Source organism: Rattus norvegicus, chromosome 2 (assembly GCF_036323735.1).
Source record: "Rattus norvegicus strain BN/NHsdMcwi chromosome 2, GRCr8, whole genome shotgun sequence".
NCBI classification, from domain to species: Eukaryota; Metazoa; Chordata; class Mammalia; order Rodentia; family Muridae; genus Rattus; species Rattus norvegicus.
The window spans coordinates 226,191,628-226,212,114 of NC_086020.1; the positions used below are offsets into that span (position 1 = coordinate 226,191,628).

A 20,487-nucleotide genomic window follows, 5' to 3' on the forward strand; every position below is an offset into this window, starting at 1 on the left:
TTGCAGAAGAGCCAAGTGATGGAGTCCAGGACCCAAGGACTGAGGATAGTCTTAACCAAGGCCTTGGGGAAACTCCAACTTAGTTCAGCAGTGATTGTCCTTAGCTTGGTGGTAGTTGTTGCAGGAAATGCAGAGAGACCATCTATAGGAGAATTAAGCTGTGACTCGATAGTTGAATACCTTTTCTTTGGCTCCCATGTTGGATCTTGATGAAAAAGACAGTCCGTGGTTCTAAACTGTTCATTGACTAGTCATCATGGAAAATGGATGCATACCTTACCATACTACACCAACTTCTCAGAGTGAACCTGAGATTAAATACCTTTTGCAGGGAGAAATGTCTGGGAAGGTAGAATTTTGGCTAAACGCCCAGGGCTTCTAGGTGCCTAATTAGCATGGAGAACTCTATTCTGGGCCTATGTGACCATAGGTCACATTTCCTAATGTGAGGAGTGTGGCACATGTTCCAGGCCAGGATCAGGGAGGTGCCTAAGTCTCAGGTGTGTGCCCACTGAGTCTCCAGGTCTCAGACCCACTCTAGCTTACCAAGCTTCCTTAGCATAGTTTTACAGTTTCCATCCTTGCATGGCCAAGATGGACTCAGCAGCTTATCTTGACACCATTATCAATTGACTATATTAAAAATGAATGATAACACTTAGTCTGAGGTAGCTTAATTGAAAATATTGAACAATAAAATAAGAATCTCCTTCTTAGCCCCCTTTTACAACTCCTGTCCACTTGAAAGGATTAATATCTTGGTGGATCTCCTTTTAGTTGGATGTTTTGCTCTTTCGTTTGATAAACTATTATTCTCCTCCATTCCTTTCATTCTAAAATTGTTACAGGAAAACAATTTCTTACTAATCGATAAAGAAAATTAGACTTGAATCAAAAAAAAAAAGCCCTAAGGTCTAAGAAGTTCGAATTTCCAATGGCAACCTTTCAAGATAAGGCCATATATGAGTGGTTAATGCTGTTCCCAGGAGTAATAGATTTTAAATGAGAATCTCTGTCAGGAGTGGGATACTACCCTATGAGTTGTCAGCCACAGAGCACTCAGTGGTTTCACAGCAATACCAGGTATTCTCATTTCTCTTTGTTACCAACTAGAACTAAACACTAAACCCTATTGCTGAAACACCAGCTACTTTGCCTCTAAGACACAGAGAAATCAAGCTGGACTGAGCTGGAAGATTCCTCCTTCCTGGCTAGTGTTCACAGTTTGGGGATGAGCTGTGGAGGTTGCTATGCCTTTCTAATCTGTTGGCACTGGATACCATAATTCTGATATACCTAAAAAGATGTGCTCACTTACGTGACAGTAACAAAACTGCTATTTGAGTAACCAGGAACTTTTTTATTGGGTTTAAGGCCCATTCCACAGTAACAAACATTCACCTGGTACTGTTAAAAAATAGAGGAGAGGAAAAAAAGAAACAAACAAACAATGGCTGTAAAGATTACAGGCCCTATTGGAAAATGTTCCACTGATGCAAAACTGCATCTTAACTTAAATATATCCATTTATACCCATAGATCACTGTTGCTCTCAATCTGGATCCAAAAACCTTCTTTGTTCATAGAGTAGTGCAAAGACTCACAACTTGTCAGAGCGCTAAAAACCAGTGACTATTGCAAGTTCAGCCTCAAGTGAGACATCTCCATTACACCTGAAAAGACCCAGGAAATATCACACAATAAAAGTTGGAAAGGTTATAAGAGAAGAGGACGGAGAGGGGCACAATAAAACATCTTCTTCCGAATATAACATGGACATCCAAATGACAAACACACAGCAGATGTGCCCTCCTGTGTGTACACATGAGCACACATGTGCACATGAGCACACACACACAAGGCATATGGTGAAAAATGTGGATTCATTGCTAAAAGGAGAGTTAGGGAGAGTAGGAATAGACAAGGACCAGAAATGAGATAAGAATATGGTCACAAAAGGAGCCAAAACCATCCAATGGAAAAAAGATAGCATTTTCAGCAAATGGTGCTGGTTCAACTGGAGGGCAACATGTAGAAGAATGCAGATCGATCCATGCTTATCACCCTGTACAAAGCTTAAGTCCAAGTGGATCAAGGACCTCCACATCAAACCAGACACACTCAAACTAATAGAAGAAAAACTAGGGAAGCATCTGGAACACATGGGCACTGGAAAAAATTTCCTGAACAAAACACCAATGGCTTATGCTCTAAGATCAAGAATCGACAAATGGGATCTCATAAAACTGCAAAGCTTCTGTAAGGCAAAGGACACTGTGGTTAGGACAAAACGGCAACCAACAGATTGGGAAAAGATCTTTACCAATCCTATAACAGATAGAGGCCTTATATCCAAAATATACAAAGAACTCAAGAAGTTAGACCGCAGGGAAACAAATAACCCTATTAAAAAATGGGGCTCAGAGCTAAACAAAGAATTCACAGCTGAGGAATGCCGAATGGCTGAGAAACACTTAAAGAAATGTTCAACATCTTTAGTCATAAGGGAAATGCAAATCAAAACAACCCTGAGATTTCACCTCACACCAGTGAGAATGGCTAAGATCAAAAACTCAGGTGACAGCAGATGCTGGCGAGGATGTGGAGAAAGAGGAACACTCCTCCATTGTTGGTGGGATTGCAGACTGGTAAAACCATTCTGGAAATCAGTCTGGAGGTTCCTCAGAAAATTGGACATTGAACTGCCTGAGGATCCAGCCATACCTCTCTTGGGCATATACCCAAAAGATGCCTCAACATATAAAAGAGACACGTGCTCCACTATGTTCATCGCAGCCTTATTTATAATAGCCAGAAACTGGAAAGAACCCAGATGCCCTTCAACAGAGGAATGGATACAGAAAATGTGGTACATCTACACAATGGAATATTACTCAGCTATCAAAAACAACGAGTTTATGAAATTCGTAGGCAAATGGTTGGAACTGGAAAATATCATCCTGAGTGAGCTAACCCACTCACAGAAAGACATACATGGTATGCACTCATTGATAAGTGGCTATTAGCCCAAATGCTTGAATTACCCTAGATCCCTAGAACAAAGGAAACTCAAGACGGATGATCAAAATGTGAATGCTTCACTCCTTCTTTAAATGAGGAAAAAGAATACCCTTGGCAGGGAAGGGAGAGGCAAAGATTAAAACAGAGACTGAAGGAACACCCATTCAGAGCCTGCCCCACAGGTGGCCCATACATATACAGCCACCCAATTAGACAAGATGGATGAAGCAAAGAAGTGCAGACCGACAGGAGCCGGATGTAGATCGCTCCTGAGAGACACAGCCAGAATACAGCAAATACAGAGGCGAATGCCAGCAGCAAACCACTGAACTGAGAATAGGTCCCCCGTTGAAGGAATCAGAGAAAGAACTGGAAGAGCTTGAAGGTGCTCGAGACCCCAAAAGTACAACAATGTCAAGCAACCAGAGCTTCCAGGGACTAAGCCACTACCTAAAGACTATACATGGACTGACCCTGGACTCTGTCCCCATAGGTAGCAATGAATATCCTAGTAAGAGCACCAGTGGAAGGGGAAGCCCTGGGTCCTGCTAAGACTGAACCCCCAGTGAACTAGACTATGCGGGGAGGGTGGCAATGGGGGGAGGTTTGGGAGGGGAACACCCATAAGGAAGGGGAAGGGGGAGGGTGATGTTTGTCCGGAAACCGGGAAAGGGAATAACACTTGAAATGTATATAAGAAATACTCAAGTTAATAAAAAAAAAAAAAAAAGAATATGGTCACAAACGTGATTGTTGGGGGAAGGGCGGTAATGGGGGGAGGATGGGGAGGGGAACACCCATATAGAAGGAAAGGGGAAGGGGCTAGGGGGGTGTTGGCCCGGAAACCGGGAAAGGGAATAACAATCGAAATATAAATAAGAAATTCTCAAGTTAATAAAGATAAAAAAATTACAAATAATAAAAAAAAGAATATGGTCACAAGACATTTTATACATATAACACTGCCAAGAAAATAATGCCCATGGACACCAATGCTCCTAATTAGCCAGCAGCCAAGTTTCCCTCTTACTGAGATATTTTCTATCAAAAGCTTCATTTTCTGATTCAAAAGCTATATAATTTTTCCTTGAAGCATAAGGTATTTAATATGACACTTCTACTAACAGATTCATAACTCATGCTATTGCCATAACCCATAATTTAAGAAAGTAAGACTGGATTCTGCTTTCTAAATTCTCTCTCAAAGCCTTGAGCATTCTAATACAATTAAGAAGTAATAGAGCAGAATGATCCTCCAGCACCCACATCTAGCGCTTTGTTTTTCTGTATTCTTCCCACCCACTCTCATTTTCAAACTTGTAAGTACAGGTAAGGCTACAGTCAAGTTAGAGTTTGCAGCTGACATCATGTAACAAGGGCTCTGGCTAGCTAAGTATCATTCACAAACTTTATAAGTGAGCAAATGTGTGTGCAAAATGTATTTGTGTGATTGTGTTCTTTAACATATGAATTCTGTCTCACCATCGCTTAATTGTATTCCTTAGAAAATCAGTTATTTGACATTTGTGCAAAGAACAACATTTCATAATAAGATTTTCAGAGCACTACTAATTTATCCTTCAAACTAATTAAGGCTGACAAGTTAATCAGATGCCTTGGTAATTGTATATCTTGTTCAATACTGATGGTTTTGTTTATCATCAGCTGGATTTCCACACGCCAAGAAAACCTGTTTGCAGATTCATAGTAGGTCAGCCAGGAGACTGTGTAAGTTGATATTACACAAAATTCCCAGAGATATATGTACTTTTTCATGTAATGACCCTTCAAGTAATGACATTGATGTTTTCTTTTCTTTTTCTTAAAAAGGACAATATTTAATTGGGGCTGGATTATAGGTTCAGAGGTTCAGTCAATTATCATCAAGGAGGGAACATGGCAGCATCCAGGCAGGCATGGTGCAGGAGGAGCTGAGAGTTCTACATCTTCATCTGAAGGCTGCTAGCAGAATACTGGCTCCCAAGCAGCTAGGGTCAAGAGTATTAAAGCCCACACCAACAAGGCACACCTATTCCAACAAGGCCACGCCTCCCAACAGTGCCACTGCCTGGCCAAGCATATACAAACCATCACAATCTTCTTCTGATTTCATGTCTCTATGTGAATATGTGCACCTTCACATTCATGCCATGCATCATAAATATGGTTCACACACATCTTTTATATTTAAATTTTCCATTTAGTATGCTGTTCCATAACATATTTGTGTGTGTGTGTGTGTGTGTTTTTGATTTAATTGGTGTTTAATTTCAAACACTAGAAAAACAGAAGGCAAACAAAACTTACTCTCTAGTTCCCTCACATCAATGCTTTTAACAGCTGCCTGCAGATGTTTGCATGTTCTTTGTTTTTCTTTTTCTGTTTTTTGTATTTATTTATTATATATTTCTTTACTTACATTTCAAAGGTTATTCCCCTTCCTGGTTTTCTGTCCATAAGCCCCCATTCCCTCTCCCCATGCTCCACACAGGTATTCCCTCTATACATCCCCTTTATTGCCCTCCCCCATATTCCCCTGCACCGGTGGTCCAACCTTGGCAAGATCAAGAACTTTCCCTTCCACTGGTGCCCCAACAAGGCTATTCTCTGCTACATATGCAGATGGAGCCCTGGGTCAGTCCATGTATAGTCTTTCCGTAGCGGTTTAGTCCCTGGAAGCTCTGGTTGGTTGGCATTGTTGTTTTTATGGGGTTGCAAGCTCCTTCAACTCTTTCAACACTTCCTCTAATTCCCCCCAAGGGGGTCCTGTTCTCAGTTCGGTGGTTTGCTGCTAGCATTGACCTCTGTATTGGACATGCTCTGGATGTGTCTCTGAGGAGAGATCTATATCCAGTTCCTTTCCACATGCATTTTTTAGCTTCATCAATCGTATCTAGTTTTGGTGGCTGCATATATATGGGCCTCATGTGTGTCAGGCTCTCAATGGCCATTCCTTGAGTCGCTGCTCTAAACTTTGCTTCCATATCCCCTCCTATGAATATTTTGCCCCATTTAAAGACAGAGTGGGAGCATCCGCATTTTGGTCATCCTTCTTGAGCTTCCTGTGGTCTATAGATTGCATCTTGGGTAATTTGAGCTTGGTGGCTAATATCCACTTATCAGTGAGTACATACCAAGTGTGTTTTTCTGTGATTGAGTAACCTCATTCAGGATGATATTTTCTAGTTCATTCCATTTGCCTATGAATTTCATGAAGTCATTGTTTTTGATAGCTGAGTAGTATTCCACTGTGTACATGTACCACAATTTTGAATCCATTCCTCTGTTGAAGAGGATCTGGGTTCTTTCCACCTTCTGGCTATTATAAATAAGGCTGCTATGAGCATAGTGGAGCATGTGTCCTTGTTGTATGTTAGAGCATCCTTTGGGTATATGCTCAAGAGAGGTATAGCTGGGTCCTCAGGTAGTGTAATGTCCAATTTTCTGAGGAACCTCCAGACTGATTTCCAGAGTGGTTGTACCAGTTTGCAATCCCACCAATAATGGAGGAGTGTTTCTCTTTCTCCACATCCTCGCTAGCATCTGCTGTCACCTGAGTTTTTATCTTAGCCATTCTCACTGGTGTGAGGTGGAATCTCAGGGTTGTTTTTATTTGCATTTCCCTGATGACTAAGAATTTGAACATTTCTTTAGGTGCTTTTTGGCAATTCGATAATACCTGAGAATGTTTTGTTTAGCTCTGTACCCCATTTTTAATAGGGTGATTTGGCTCTCTACAGTCTAACTTCTTGGGTTCTTTGTATATTTTGGATATTAGCCCTCTATCTGTTCTAGGATTGGTAAAGATCTTTTCCCAATCTGTTGGTTGCCGTTTTGTCCTAACAACAGTGTCCTTTGTCTTACAAAAGTTTTGCAGCTTTATGAGATCCCATTTGTTGATTCTTCATATTAGAGCATAAGTCATTTGTGTTTTGTTCAGGAAATTTTCCCCAGTGCTCATGTGTTCGAGATTCTTCCCCACTTTTTCTTCTATTAGTTTGAGTTTATCTGGTTTGATGTGGAGGTCCTTGATCTACTTGGACTTAAGCTTTGTTCATGGTGATAAGAGTGGATCAATTTGCATTCTACATGCTGACATTCAGTTGAACCAGCACCATTTGCTGAAAATGCTATCTTTCTTCCATTGGATGGTTTTAGCTCCTTTGTCAAAGATCAAGTGGCTATAGGTGTGTGGGTTCATTTCTGGATCTTCAATTCTCTTCCACTGATCTACCTGCCTGTCTCTGTACCAAAACCATACAGTTTTTATGACTATTGCTCTATAATACTGCTTCAAGTCAGAGATGGTGATTACCCCAGAAGTTCTTTTATTGTTGAGCATAGTTTTTGCCATCCTGGAATTTTTGTTATTCCAAATGAATTTGCAAATTGCCTTTTCTATCTCTATAAAGAATTGATAGAGAATTGGTAGGAATTTTGATGGGGTTTGCATTTAATCTGTAGATTGCTTTTGGCAAAATGGCCATCTTTACTATATTAATCCTGCCATTCCATGAGCATAGAAGGTCTTTCCATCTTCTAAGATCTTCCTCAATTTCTTTCTTCAGAGACTTGAAGTTCTTGTCATACAGATCTTTCACTTGCTTGGTTAAAGTCATACCAAGATATTTTATGTTATTTGGGACTATTGTGAAGGGTGTCTTTTCCTTAATTTCTTTCTCAGCCTGTTTATCCTTTGAATAGAGGAAGGCTACTGATTTGTTTGAGTTAATTTTATACTCCGACACTTTGCTGAAGTTGTTTATCAGGCTTAGTAGTTCTCTGGTGGAACTTTTGGGGTCGCTTAAGTACACTATCATATCATCTGCAAATAGTGATATTTTGATTTCTTCCCTTCCAATCTGTATCCCCTTGATTTCCTTTTGTTGTCTGATTGCTCTATCTAGGACTTCGAGTACTATATTGAATAAGTAGGGAGAGAGTGGGCAGCCTTGTCTACTCCCTGATTTTAGTGGGATTGCTTCAAGTTTCTCTCCATTTAGTTTGATGTTAGCTACTGGTTTGCTGTATATTGCTTTTACTATGTTTAGATATGGACCTTGAATTCCTGATCTTTCCAGGACTTTCATCATGAAATGATGTTGAATTTTGCCAAATGCTTTCTCAGCATCTTATGAAATGACCATGTGGTTCTTATCTTTGAGTTTGTTTATATAGTGGATTACATTGTTGGATCTTCATATATTAAACCATCCCTGTATCCCTGGGATGAAGCCTATTTGATCATGATGGATGATCGTTGTGATGTGTTCTTGGATTTGGTTTGCAAGAATTTTATTGAGTATTTTTGTGTCAATATTCACAAGGGAAATTGGTCTGAAGTTCTCTTTGTTGGATCTTTGTGTGGTTTTGGTATAAGAGTAATTGTGGCTTCATAGAAGGAATTTGGTAATGCTCTGTCTGTTTCAATTTTGTGGGATAGTTTGGACAGTATTGGTATGAGGTCTTCTATGAAGGTCTGATAGAATTCTGCACTGAACCCATCTGGACCTGGGCTCTTTTTGGTTAGGAGACTTTTAATAACTGCTTCTATTTCTTTAGGAGTTATGGGGTTATTTAGATGATTTATTTGTTCCTGATTTAACTTTGGTACCTGGTATCTGTCTAGAAAATTATCCATTTCCTCCAGATTTCCCAGTTTTGTTGAATATTGGCTTTTGTATTAGCGTCTGATGATTTTTTTTAATTTCTCCAGATTCTGTAGTTATGTCTCCCTTTGCATTTCTGATTTTCTTAATTTGGACACCCTCTCTGTGACCTCTGGTTAGGCTGGCTTATCTATCTTGTTGATTTTCTCAAAGAACCAGCTCCTGGTTTTGTTGATTCTTTGTATAGTCCTTTTCGTTTCTACTTGGTTGATTTCAGCTCTGAGTTTGATTATTTCCTTCCTTCTACTCCTCTTGGGTTTATTTATTTCTTTTTGTTCTAGAGCTTTTAGGTATGCTGTCAAGCTACTGACATATGCTCTTTCCTGTTTCTTTTTCCAGGCACTCAGAGCTATGAGTTTTCCTCTTAGTACCACTTTCATTGTGTCCCATAAGTTTGGGAATGCTGTTTCTTCATTTTCATTAAATTCTAAGGAGTTTTTAATTTCTTTCTTTATTTCTTCCTTGACCAAGTTGTCATTGAATAGAGTATTGTTCAACTTCCATGTATATGTGGACTTTCTGTCATTATTGTTGTTATTGAAGACCAGTCTTAGTGTGTGGTGATCTGATAGGGTGCATGGGATTATTTCTACCTTCCTATATCTGTTGAGGCCTGTTTTGTGACCAATTATATGGTCAATTTTGGAGAAGGTTCCATAAGGTGCTGAGAAGAAGGTATATCCTTTTGTTTTAGGATGGAATGTTCTGTAAATATGTTAAATCTAATTGGTTCATAACTTCTGTTAGTGTCTCTATGTCTCTGTTTAATTTCTGTTTCCATGATCTGTCCAGTGATGAGAGTGGGGTATTGAAATCTCCTACTATTATTGTGTGAGGTGCAATGTGTGCTTCGAGCTTTAGTAAGGTTTCTTTTATAAATGTAGGTGCCCTTGCATTTGGAGCATAGACATTTAGGATTGAGAGTTCATCTTGGTGGATTTTTCCTTTGATGAATATGAAGTGTCCTTCCTTATCTTTTTTAATGACTCTTGTTTGAAAGTCAATTTTACTTGATACTAGAATGGCAACTTCAGCTTGTTTCTTCAGGCCATTTGCTTGGAAAATCATTTTCCAGACATTTACTCTGAGGTAGTGTCTGTCTTTATCTCTGAGGTATGTTTCCTGCATGCAGCAAAATGCAGGGTCCTCTTTATATATCCAGTCTGTTAGTCCATGTCTTTTTATTGGGGAATTAAGTCCATTGATTTTGAGATATATTAAGGAATAGTAATGTCACTTCCTGCTATTTTCGTTGTTAGAGGTGGAATTATGTTTGTTTGTCTCTCTTTTGGTTTCATTGCAAGAAAATTATATTCTTGTTTTCTTTACGGTGTAGCTTCTCTCCTTGTGTTGGAGTTTTCCATCTATTATCCTTTGTAGGGATGGATTTGTAGAAAGATATTGAGTAAATTTGGTTTTGTCATGGAATATCTTGGTTTTTCCATCTATGTTAATTAGAGTTTTGCTGGATACAGTAACCTGGACTGGCATTTGTGTTCTCTTAGGGTCTATATGACATCTGTCCAGAATCTTCTGGCTTTCATAGTCTCTGGTGAGAAGTCTGGTGTAATTCTTATATGTCTGCCTTTATATGTCACTTGACATTTTTCCCTTACTGCTTTTAATATTCTTTCTTTGTTTTGTGCAATTAGTGTTTTAACTATTATGTGACAGGAGGAATTTCTTTTCTGGTCCAATCTATTTGGAATTCTGTAGGCTTCTTGTATGTTTATGGGCATCTCTTTCTCTAGGTTCGGAAAGTTTTCTTCTATAATTTTGTTGAATATATTTACTGGCCCCTGCAGATATAATTAAGGCCATCCCATTGCTATAAGCATTCTCAACAAATTAAGTTCCTAAAACAAAGCTGAGTTTTGAAAGGTGTCTAAGCACTTAGTAGGTTTGAGTGCAGTCAACTAGGGAAAACACTAAAAAAGTAATATCTCTATTTTCAAGCACAAAGGATAGCTCCAGTTTAAAGAAGTGGTGTGGCCTGATTTTTTTTAATTAAACCAAAGTAACTGAAAGGAATAAGGATAATGCAGAGATTGTTTTAATGGCTGTTTACTCAAAGGGGTTTGAAAGACAAGTGATCATCCCCTGTTTCACTTTGTTTGAAAAGACACAGCTTATCCATTCCTTAGAAAATTACCAGAACTCTCAAGATTATATTAGTAATGGGTTCCCTAGTCAGAAGTGCATGTATCTCCTGTCATTCATAAACCTCTAAGTCTTCATTTCTACAGTATATATGCTGGTCCTTCTGAAAAATATTACTCAGTGTGATCTTAAAAAAAATTTAAGTCCTTCAATTTAATTTGTGTATTGAGTAAGTGCAGTCATCCATTATGTGCCAGAACATTGTCATCAGAACATGAAGCTGCTATGTGTCACTATAAGCATCCAGTCACCACAGAAATGGATTCAGCAATGGAATAAAATGTAAAAATACCACCAGAGTTCAACTGGTGATCCAATGAGTTCATTAGGGCTATTTGGCAAAGTATGGGTAAGCACTTACATAAAGAAGTGGAAACAATTCAAAGAGAGTTGCATCATCAAAACCCCAAATCAGTGTGGATAAAAATTCATGAAATCTGTAATCCAGGATCTCACTCCACAACTCACAGGCAGATCAACAGATTGAGTTTGTCTCTTTCAGGCAGGTGATCTCAGGTGATCTCTGCCTCTTTCAGGTAGCTCAGCTGGTCTGAGAGTGTCTTGCAGCCCATCTTACTGCTTATATACTTAGGAGGTATTTATATATTTGCTAAGTTTCAGGGACTTCCTGGACTGATTGAGTTGTTTACTTCCTGGGACTTATGCACTTCCTTGTAGGATACAATGTTTCCCTTCTCTTTAGGACATCCATTGTCTTAACGAGCTTCCCACAAAGATGATAGTTGTTATCTGAAAGGAAATTTCTATGTAACCTAAGCTCACTTGCTTTTCATAGGATGCATTTACACTCATGAACATAAAATGAAATGTTGAATGAACTTCTTTGAAAATAAGCACAGAGTTTTATAAATGTAAATTATTATTTTTCATAAATACATGTTATGTATAAATCACTACCCTTCAAGTAATTGCCTTTTATTGGAATTTTTCATCTTCCAAAACAAATGTTCAATCTACCCATAGCCACAGAGGACAGTTGATACTTTCTTGGTCTTACCTAAAGTTTTGCTAATAAAGAATGGGGGATAGGTTTAGGTAAATTGATACTATGTTTTTAAAGATAATTCACTTTTAAATATAAAACATAATGTTATAAACTTAAAGTTATACCACTTATTTAATAAGCAAAGTTAAACATAGGAGAGACATTTGTTTATTTCCATGCCTCTCCATTGAACACTCCCTACATCCCCAGCACATATCCCTTCCAACTTTATAGCCTCTATTTTTGACAAAAGTATTATCTTTTCTCATATGTTTATTCTGTCTCGTTGCAAGAACTTCACAAAGCTTCCTTTACCTACACACTTTTAAACCCTCACAATTTCATTAGAGAGTACTCATTCCCACCTTTTTTTAAATGCCACTCTTCTGAGATAGTTTACTTGACTGATCCGTAATATGTAAGTCCTTTACATGGTTTCACACCATGCTCTCTTATTTGCCCCAGCAGCCTTAACAAACCTGATACAAGGGCAGGGATTAATGCTTTCTTTCTTAGATTTTAAGGTCCAAAGAGCCAGGACTGTTTCATTTATACTTATCCTTAGTAACTAACACCATGCCTATCATCCATTAGTGGCTCATATTACTTGTTGAGTAACCTCAGCATCCATCTTTTCCATGATTTTTTTTTACTTTACTATCTTTTAGAACCCTTTTTTATTTATTAGCATATGTAGAAGAGACTGGTCTTGAACTTCTGAACCTCAGGCCTTCACCTTCCTGTTCTGGGATTACATGTGTTCCACTATACCTTGAGCCATTGCTTATTTCTATTGTATCATACAAATGTCCACTTCAAAACATTTATTTTACTTTTACTTTTTGTTACTTGCTAATATAATTTTTAGTTTCATATAAATCAGTAACTTTAGTTATAATAGAAATAAGTTATTTCTCAATAACTTATTCTGCTATTACATACATTGAGTAATACAGGTCATGGAAAAGCCTGGCAGTTAATTGCAAACACTTCTCCATTAAGAAAATAATTACAGTGTTGGTATTTTGAGAACATCATCCCTACCACCCATGAGTGCCAACACTTTTTTAAAACTCTACCAACCCAACAGTGCTAACTGTTGGACTCCCCTATTATACCTTTTACCAATGTTGCCTGTGGTCACTGACTTACTGTCATAGAATTTACTTTAAATGGTCTCTCCTATATGTGGGGTGTACATATGCATATCAAAGCCAGATCGAGGGCTTTGTGTGCAGGAAACTGGGAGGGCACGTCCTCCACTGAGAAACAGATACCACATCATGAAATGAGGGGCTTTTGAGAATCAGGATGGGAGTGAAACAAAATGGGCAAATGTCTATGACAGCCCCACATAATTACATTAGCTGCAGGGATGAGTGAGCGTAAAAAAAAACCTCTATCTTATTAGTTGGTTGTATATTTTAAAGTGCCCAGAACAATATAGTGCACAGAGTGGGACATAAGTGATTAGTATTTCAACAAAATAGCAAACTCACAGCAGAAAAAAATAACAAAGTCATATAGAATAATAGTATAAAAAGAGGCTCCAAAATCCCATTTGAAAGCAGAGATATAAATTTTATAACATCCCATATGACATCCTTATTTATGAATACCATCTGTGAGATTAAAACATAAAGTCAGAACCAAAGACATAAAACAATTTATTTCATTGACCAGCAGGGACTAACTGCTTAGAGACATAGAACAATGAGTTCACTAAGGGACTCACAAACCCATTATCATCTTACATAGAATTATGCTGTGTCTGTTAGGAGACAACCTTCAATCACAGGTCCTCAGACAGCTGGACACCAATAACAGAGGAATGACTGGTAGGTAGAAATTAGAAAACCCAACTCACTTTTCTCCCCAGTGCAAGCATTCCACCAAAGAACAGTGACAGGGAAACTGCAAATGGATTCTGCATCGATGCCTTTTGTAACAAAACGTCTGTTCCTACTAGAATGATTATTTGAATAGGAGACTAGTTAGACTTTAAAACTTCAATTCACAAAGTCAGGATTAATACAGACTCACTGGGTAGTATTATTTATGTGAGCAAGTAACAAAGGTTTTATTTTTCTGCCAAAAAACATTGAAGTTTTCACATTTGGATGAGTTCTTTTAGTGAGCTCTGTAGTCAGGCCAGACCAAGAACAATTATATTCCTAGATTGCTTTTGTACCTCTAAGCGCAGACATAAAATTTTCATCTGTATAGAAGCAATTTCATAAAGAGGTATGGCTTCTCACACACAAATCCATTCAATAAAAATCTTAATATCTAGTTTCTAGAAACCATTAAGAAAGAAAAAATAAAACTTGAAAAAGAACCTTATCTGTCCAACAGTTTCCACTATATTAATGTATTTCACATAATTTTGTACAATATTAGGTCTGAGTTATGGCATTAAGACTCTTGAGAAACATATCATTCTTTCTTTCTTTTTTATTTTATTTTTACTTTTTGGAAATAATTGAGGTCTCAACCCAAGTCTGAAAGGTATCTTTCAAAAATAGCCTATAAAATACAAAATAGCAAAATCCAGTGACATTCGCCAATGTTTTCTTTAGTTCTTACCAAAACAGTAGGTGAGAAAAAATAAAATTAAATTTTTAAGAATAAAAGGTATCCCCATCCACAGTCTTCACATGTCATAACAAAATATTCTTTTCAATAACAAGAATACAAATAAATCCATTCTGGATTATGTCAGTTTTAGAATAGTGATAATCTTGAATATTTATTTCAGCTCACACATAGTGGACGCTACTAGGAATATCATGGTATCCATTCCTCTTTTCTTGTGGTTTCCATTCCACTAATTTTTACCTAGGCATGTAGCCAACCATTACCAAAGAGCATTTCTCTGCCTCCCTAACAGATGGGTTTGGCTACACACCCAAGTATCAGGCACCAGAACAGAAGCAGCTTCAAGGAAACTTTGTTACTTTAAAATTGTTATTAATTTTAAATTAAGTTAAATTTTATTAACAAATTTTACATTAATTTTATTTTGTTATTTATTTATATATTTTATATTAATTATGTGTATGGGGCAGCATGTGCCCATGAGCGCAGGAGTCCACAGAGGACATCTGCTAAAAAGCTGGCATGACAGGCAATTGTGAGCTGCCTGATGTGAGTGGTGGCACATCACAGGCACCCACCCCTTACTACTGAGCCATCTCTTCAGCCTCAGATTTAATGAAGTCTGAGTGACAGCCGGAGTGTGCCACTTGGACCCCCTATTCAGCTCTCATCCCTTTTTCATTCCACTGTGTAACCACCGTTTTGCACCGTGAGACTGGTTTTCTGAGTGAGAGGGGAATTCTGGGAGGAATATCACCCTCTACACTACCTAATCTGAACATTTATAGGAATTCAGTACATTTCTGTTTGGATAAGTAGTTATGGTGGGTCTGTATTACTCATAGGCAAACCGAAACTTTACTGTGTATGATCAGTTACACATAATGGATCCTGAGTCTATCTCTCCTCCATGTTTATTAATAAAAAAAGAACTGCGATTCGGTTCTAGCCCAAATAAAAGTGATCTAATGGATCAACTCCATTCCCATCAGTTCGCTCTATCAATTACCTATGAGTGTATCACTTTCTTAGTCTTCTTTATTCAAATACTCCAAAGGACATAGTATTGAGCAAGGAAAGAAAAAAAGGATCTTTCTCTTTGATGAAACAAGGACCCCTTTCTTCACTGCTTTCCTACTGCCTGCAATGTCCTTGTATGAAGACGTGAGCTCAAGAAGTGGCAGCCATTTTTCTAACTGCGAGACGGGAAATGTCAGGAAGTTTAGCCAATGAAGAGGAAACAAGTAGAATCCTATATCCCAGGGCCTCCCAGCCAACTCTAGGGCCATTATCCTCATGTTTTCTGATAATGTAAAATAGTTAAACATTTTCAATAGCCACGTCTATGGACAGGGAGTCTTGGACTCTACAAAATGGAGACTGCAAGCTTAGTACGGGCATACACTGGCCTCTCTATACTCCCTGACCATAGGTTCAGCTTGACCAACTCTCGCTTCCCTGCTGTAACAGACTTTGCCTTGAACAAGTCATATTTAACCTTGGCTCTTAAGTTGTTTGCCAAAGTGTTTTGTCACAGCAATAGGGAAAGAAATGTAGGCACCATGTGAAACCAGACATAGTATTGTTTATCTATAATTCCAGTAGCAACAAGGAAAGTATACAGGACAATCCCTGCAAACTTGTGTGCCATCAAAGTTTGTGTACACAGAACCAACAAGAAAATCTGTTTCAGACAGATAGAAGGCAGAGTGAACACCTGAAGTTATCTTCTGACTTCAAATGCATTGTAGTACATGCAACACACACACACACACACACACACACACACACACACACACACACAGCATGCCACAAAAATAAAGAAAAATCAACTTTTAAAATATTTTGTTTCTGCTTTTTCTTCACAAAACAACTATTAAGGCTAAAACCTCGCTATGTGGAATTTTTAGCTATGTTGATTTTTATCCTTAAAAAAATGTAACTATTGTCAATGGTTAGCTGTTTAAGAATATTTCTAATATTTATCAAAGATTGTAGTTGATTTATGCTTTCCATGTGTTTCTTACAAATGATTGCACTCACTATTAGTTTTCTAATTAGCTACTATATTTACAAAAATAGTAATCGGATCCCTCCCTCCCCTATTTGAATAGCATGAGTAGCCAACTCCTTACTCCCAAACCTTTCAAACCTCATGCCCCCTCACTGACCCCTCACCAGGCATTTTCAAGGCCAAACACACTGAACTTTTCACTGTCTTTTCATGAGGCCCAAATATCTCTGTGGTGAATGGTTCTGATGTAAAGAATGATGCCCTCCATTCAATTCCTGTGACTCTTATATCTGCACACCCCATGGTTTAGATATGTTTCTAGAAGAAAATGTCAATGTTCTTTATAAACCCTTCCTAAACTCCAGACCCCTCAAAAAACTGCCAGAAATATTTGCTTCTCCCTTTCTTCCCTCACAGTAAGTATGAAATCTTCCTGTTTGAATGCCAGCCTCATCACAGTCTAACAATCTTTTACAAGTTTTTTCTTCCTTCTGTGAACTCTGACAGAAAATAAAGCAACTTATTTTTAATTTATTTTTATTTTTCTTTTCCTATTTTCCCTCTGTAGACTTAGAGATTGAACTCAGTGCTTCATACATGATATGCATGTGCTCTACCACTGTGCTATCTCCCCAACCTGGAACCATTAACTTCAATGTGCTGTATCTAACAAATTGTACAGTGTACGACAGGTATTCAATAAATGTCTTCTTTCACAAAATATTCTTAAATGTGTGGAAGCTATATAGTAACCAAGGTAGCCAAAGGTGAGTTTAATCAGTAGTTACTTTGATATAAAGTTGACTGAAAAGTACTTTAAGTCTCCATGTCAGTCAGCAGACATCTACCATCAGTGTTCACTTTGCCGTCCTTCTTCTGTGCTGTGACAAATGAGAATCCAAGTCTCTGTGAGGTCCATCTAGTTCCCTATACTGACGTAGCAATTAGACTATGTCAAGATCCTCATGCACAGTCCAAAGGCTTTGGACAAGACTCACCATTCGAGCAGGTGGCCAAGTCAACAAGTACTTCATGCTTATACTTTGAACTCCTAAGTCCCAGAGTTCTCTGTCATGTATGTATGTATGTATGTATGTATGTATGTATGTACTGTGTATATGTGTATATTATGTTGTATGTATGTTGTGTATGTGTTGTATGTATGTTACATGTATGTGTGTATGTTGTGTGTGTTGTATGTATGTTGTATTATGTTGTGTTATATTGTATGTATGTGTATGTATGTATATTGTACATATGTTGTGTGTGTGTGTGTATATATGTTGTATTTCTACATGTATATATGTAACAAAACTCCCCCTGTAATCTATACTGGCCACTTTTCAGGTGGATTTCCTGGAACAGCTGGGCACTAACTGTCATGGTTACTTTTATCCACATGCTGGGCTCCAACTCCAGCGGGGTTCTGGAACCTGAAGGCAGAGGTGTGGCATCATCAAAAGTGAAGACAATGACCACTTGGCTTCAAGCAAGTGGCCCTGAATAGCTCAAGCCATCTTTATTTATACAATCACACTCCTGTCTACTTTAGCAGTTTTATCATTGGTTATTTTATTAAAAGAAATCATAACATCAGCATTATGAAAGCTCCATCATTACAAGAAGCCCCCAGTAGTTTTCCTTCCTCCTTCCTCCCTTCCACTGGGTCAATCACCCTCTAACCTTATTTTATACTACAAAACACACTTTCAACAAAAAATAAGTGTCTACCCAGGATATCCTGTAGAAATGAGCATATGCCCAGCTGGTAGCAAATGCAGTTAAGACAATTATGCAAGGTGAGAGACATATTAAACATTTGTGGATTTAAGTCCAGCCATCAAATAGCACCCCTCTGTCATAAAACTTTTTAAATTGCAGACAGAAATGTGTAGTACACATTGTATTACTGATTGTTTGGAAGAAGAAATGGCCAGATGTACAGTTATTCAGTGACTCTTGGGCTGCAGCCAATGAATTGGATGGATGGTCAGGGACTTGGAAAAATCATGGTTGGAAAATTGGTGAGAAAGACATCTGGGGAAGAAGTATGTGGATAGATCTCTCCAAATGGGCAAAGGATGTCAAGATATTTGTGTCCCATGTAAATGCTCACCAAAAGATGACTTCAGCTGAGGAAGAGTTCAATAATCAAGTGGATAGGATGACCCGTTCTGTGGACAGTCAGCCTCTTTCCCCAGCCATCCCGTCATTGTTCAATGGGCACATGAACAAGCTGGCCATGGTGGCCAAGGTGGAGGTTATGCTTGAGCTCAACAACACAGACGTCCACTCACCAAGCCTGTTCTGGCTACAGCTGCTGATGAATGCCAGATCTGACAAGAGCAGAGACCAACACTGAGCCCCAGATATGTCACCATTCCTCGAGGTGGCCAGCCAGCAACCTGGTGGCAGGTTGACTACATTGGATCACTTCCTCCATAGAAAGGACAACAACTTGTTCTTATTCAAGTAGATACTTATTCTGGTTATGGATTTGCCTTTCCTACACATAATGCTTCTGCCAAAACCACCATCCATGGACTTACAGAATGCCTTATCCATCGCCATGGTATTCCACACAGTATTGCTTCTGACCAAGGAACTCATTTCACAACCAGAGAAGTGAAACAGTAGGCCCATAATTATAGAATGCACTGGTCTTACCATGTTCCCCTCATCCTGAAGCAGCTGGTCTAATAGAAAGATGGAGTGGCCTTCTGAAGATACAGATACAGTGCCAGTTAGGTGTCAGCAGCATGGAAGGCTGGGGCAGAGTTCTTCAGAAGGACCTTGCTACGCTTTGAATCAGTGTCTGATATACGGTAGTTTCTCCTATAGCCAGCATCCATGGGTCCAGGAATCAAGGTGTGGAAAAGGGAATAGTTCCACTCACTGTCAGGAAAATTTTTGCTTCCTCTACCCACAACTCTAGGTTCTGCTGGCCTAGAAGCTTTGGTTCCAGAGGGGCAAGGGGAGTGCTCCTACCAGGAGCCACAACAAACATTCCATGGAACTGGAAGCTCAGACTTCCCCCTGGCTATTTTGGACTTTTAATGCCCTTAAACCAACAGGATAAGAAAGAAATAACGTTAGGAGGGGTAGTAGATCCAGATTACCATGGGGAAATTGGATTGCATCTCCACAAAGGAGGTAAGAAGGATTATGTTTGGGGTGCAGGAGATCCCTTAGGGCATCTCTTAGTATTACCATGTCCTGTGATTAAAGTCAATGGGAAACCACAGCAGCCTAATCCGAGCAGGATGACAAACAATGCAGACCAATCATGAATGAAGTTATGGGTCACTCCTCCAGGAAAAGAGCCAAGACCTGCTGAGGGGCTTGCAGAGGGTAGAGGAAATACAGAATGAGTGGTAGAGAAAGATAGTTATAAATACCAGCTAAGGACACATACCAAGTTGCAGAAACAAGGATTATAAAGTAATATGAAAGCTTCTGTTTTATTTTGTTAAGAACACATTTGTCTTTCTTCCAATTTCTTTAACAATTGGTATTTAATTTGAAATACTAAAAGAATGTTCCCAAGAGACATTGACTCATTGTAAATTTACAAATGTATTTGCGATCGTACAAGGAATAGTTATATCATGTTAGGCGTATTCATGACCTTGTTATTGTTTCATCGGATATAAGATATTATTTGTGTCAAGTTGACAAGGGGTGAATTGTAGTGGCTATTCCTGGTTGTCAACTTGACTATATATGGAATGAACTACAATCCAGTATTGGAAGGTTCACCTGTTGTGATGGTTTGCATATGCTTGACCAGGAAGTGGCACTATTAGAAGGTGTGGCCTTGTTGGAAGAAGTGTGTCGGTGTGGGGGTGGGCTTGGAGACACTCCTTCCTGCTGCCTGTGGGTGCTCAGTCTGTTCCAGGCTTCCTTCGGGTGAAGATGTAGAACTCAGCTCCTCCTGCACCATGCCTGCCTGGATGCTGTGATTCTGCATGCTCCTGCCTTGATTATAATGGACTGAACCTCTGAACCTGTAAGCCAGC

General features: G+C 38.7%; 1 pseudogene; it reads left to right on the forward strand.

The window, feature by feature from the left end:
• LOC134485806 (uncharacterized) overlaps positions 1-19,525 on the forward strand; it is an 80,424-nt pseudogene extending 60,899 nt beyond the window's left edge.
• Positions 19,526-20,487: the final 962 nt, after the last annotated feature.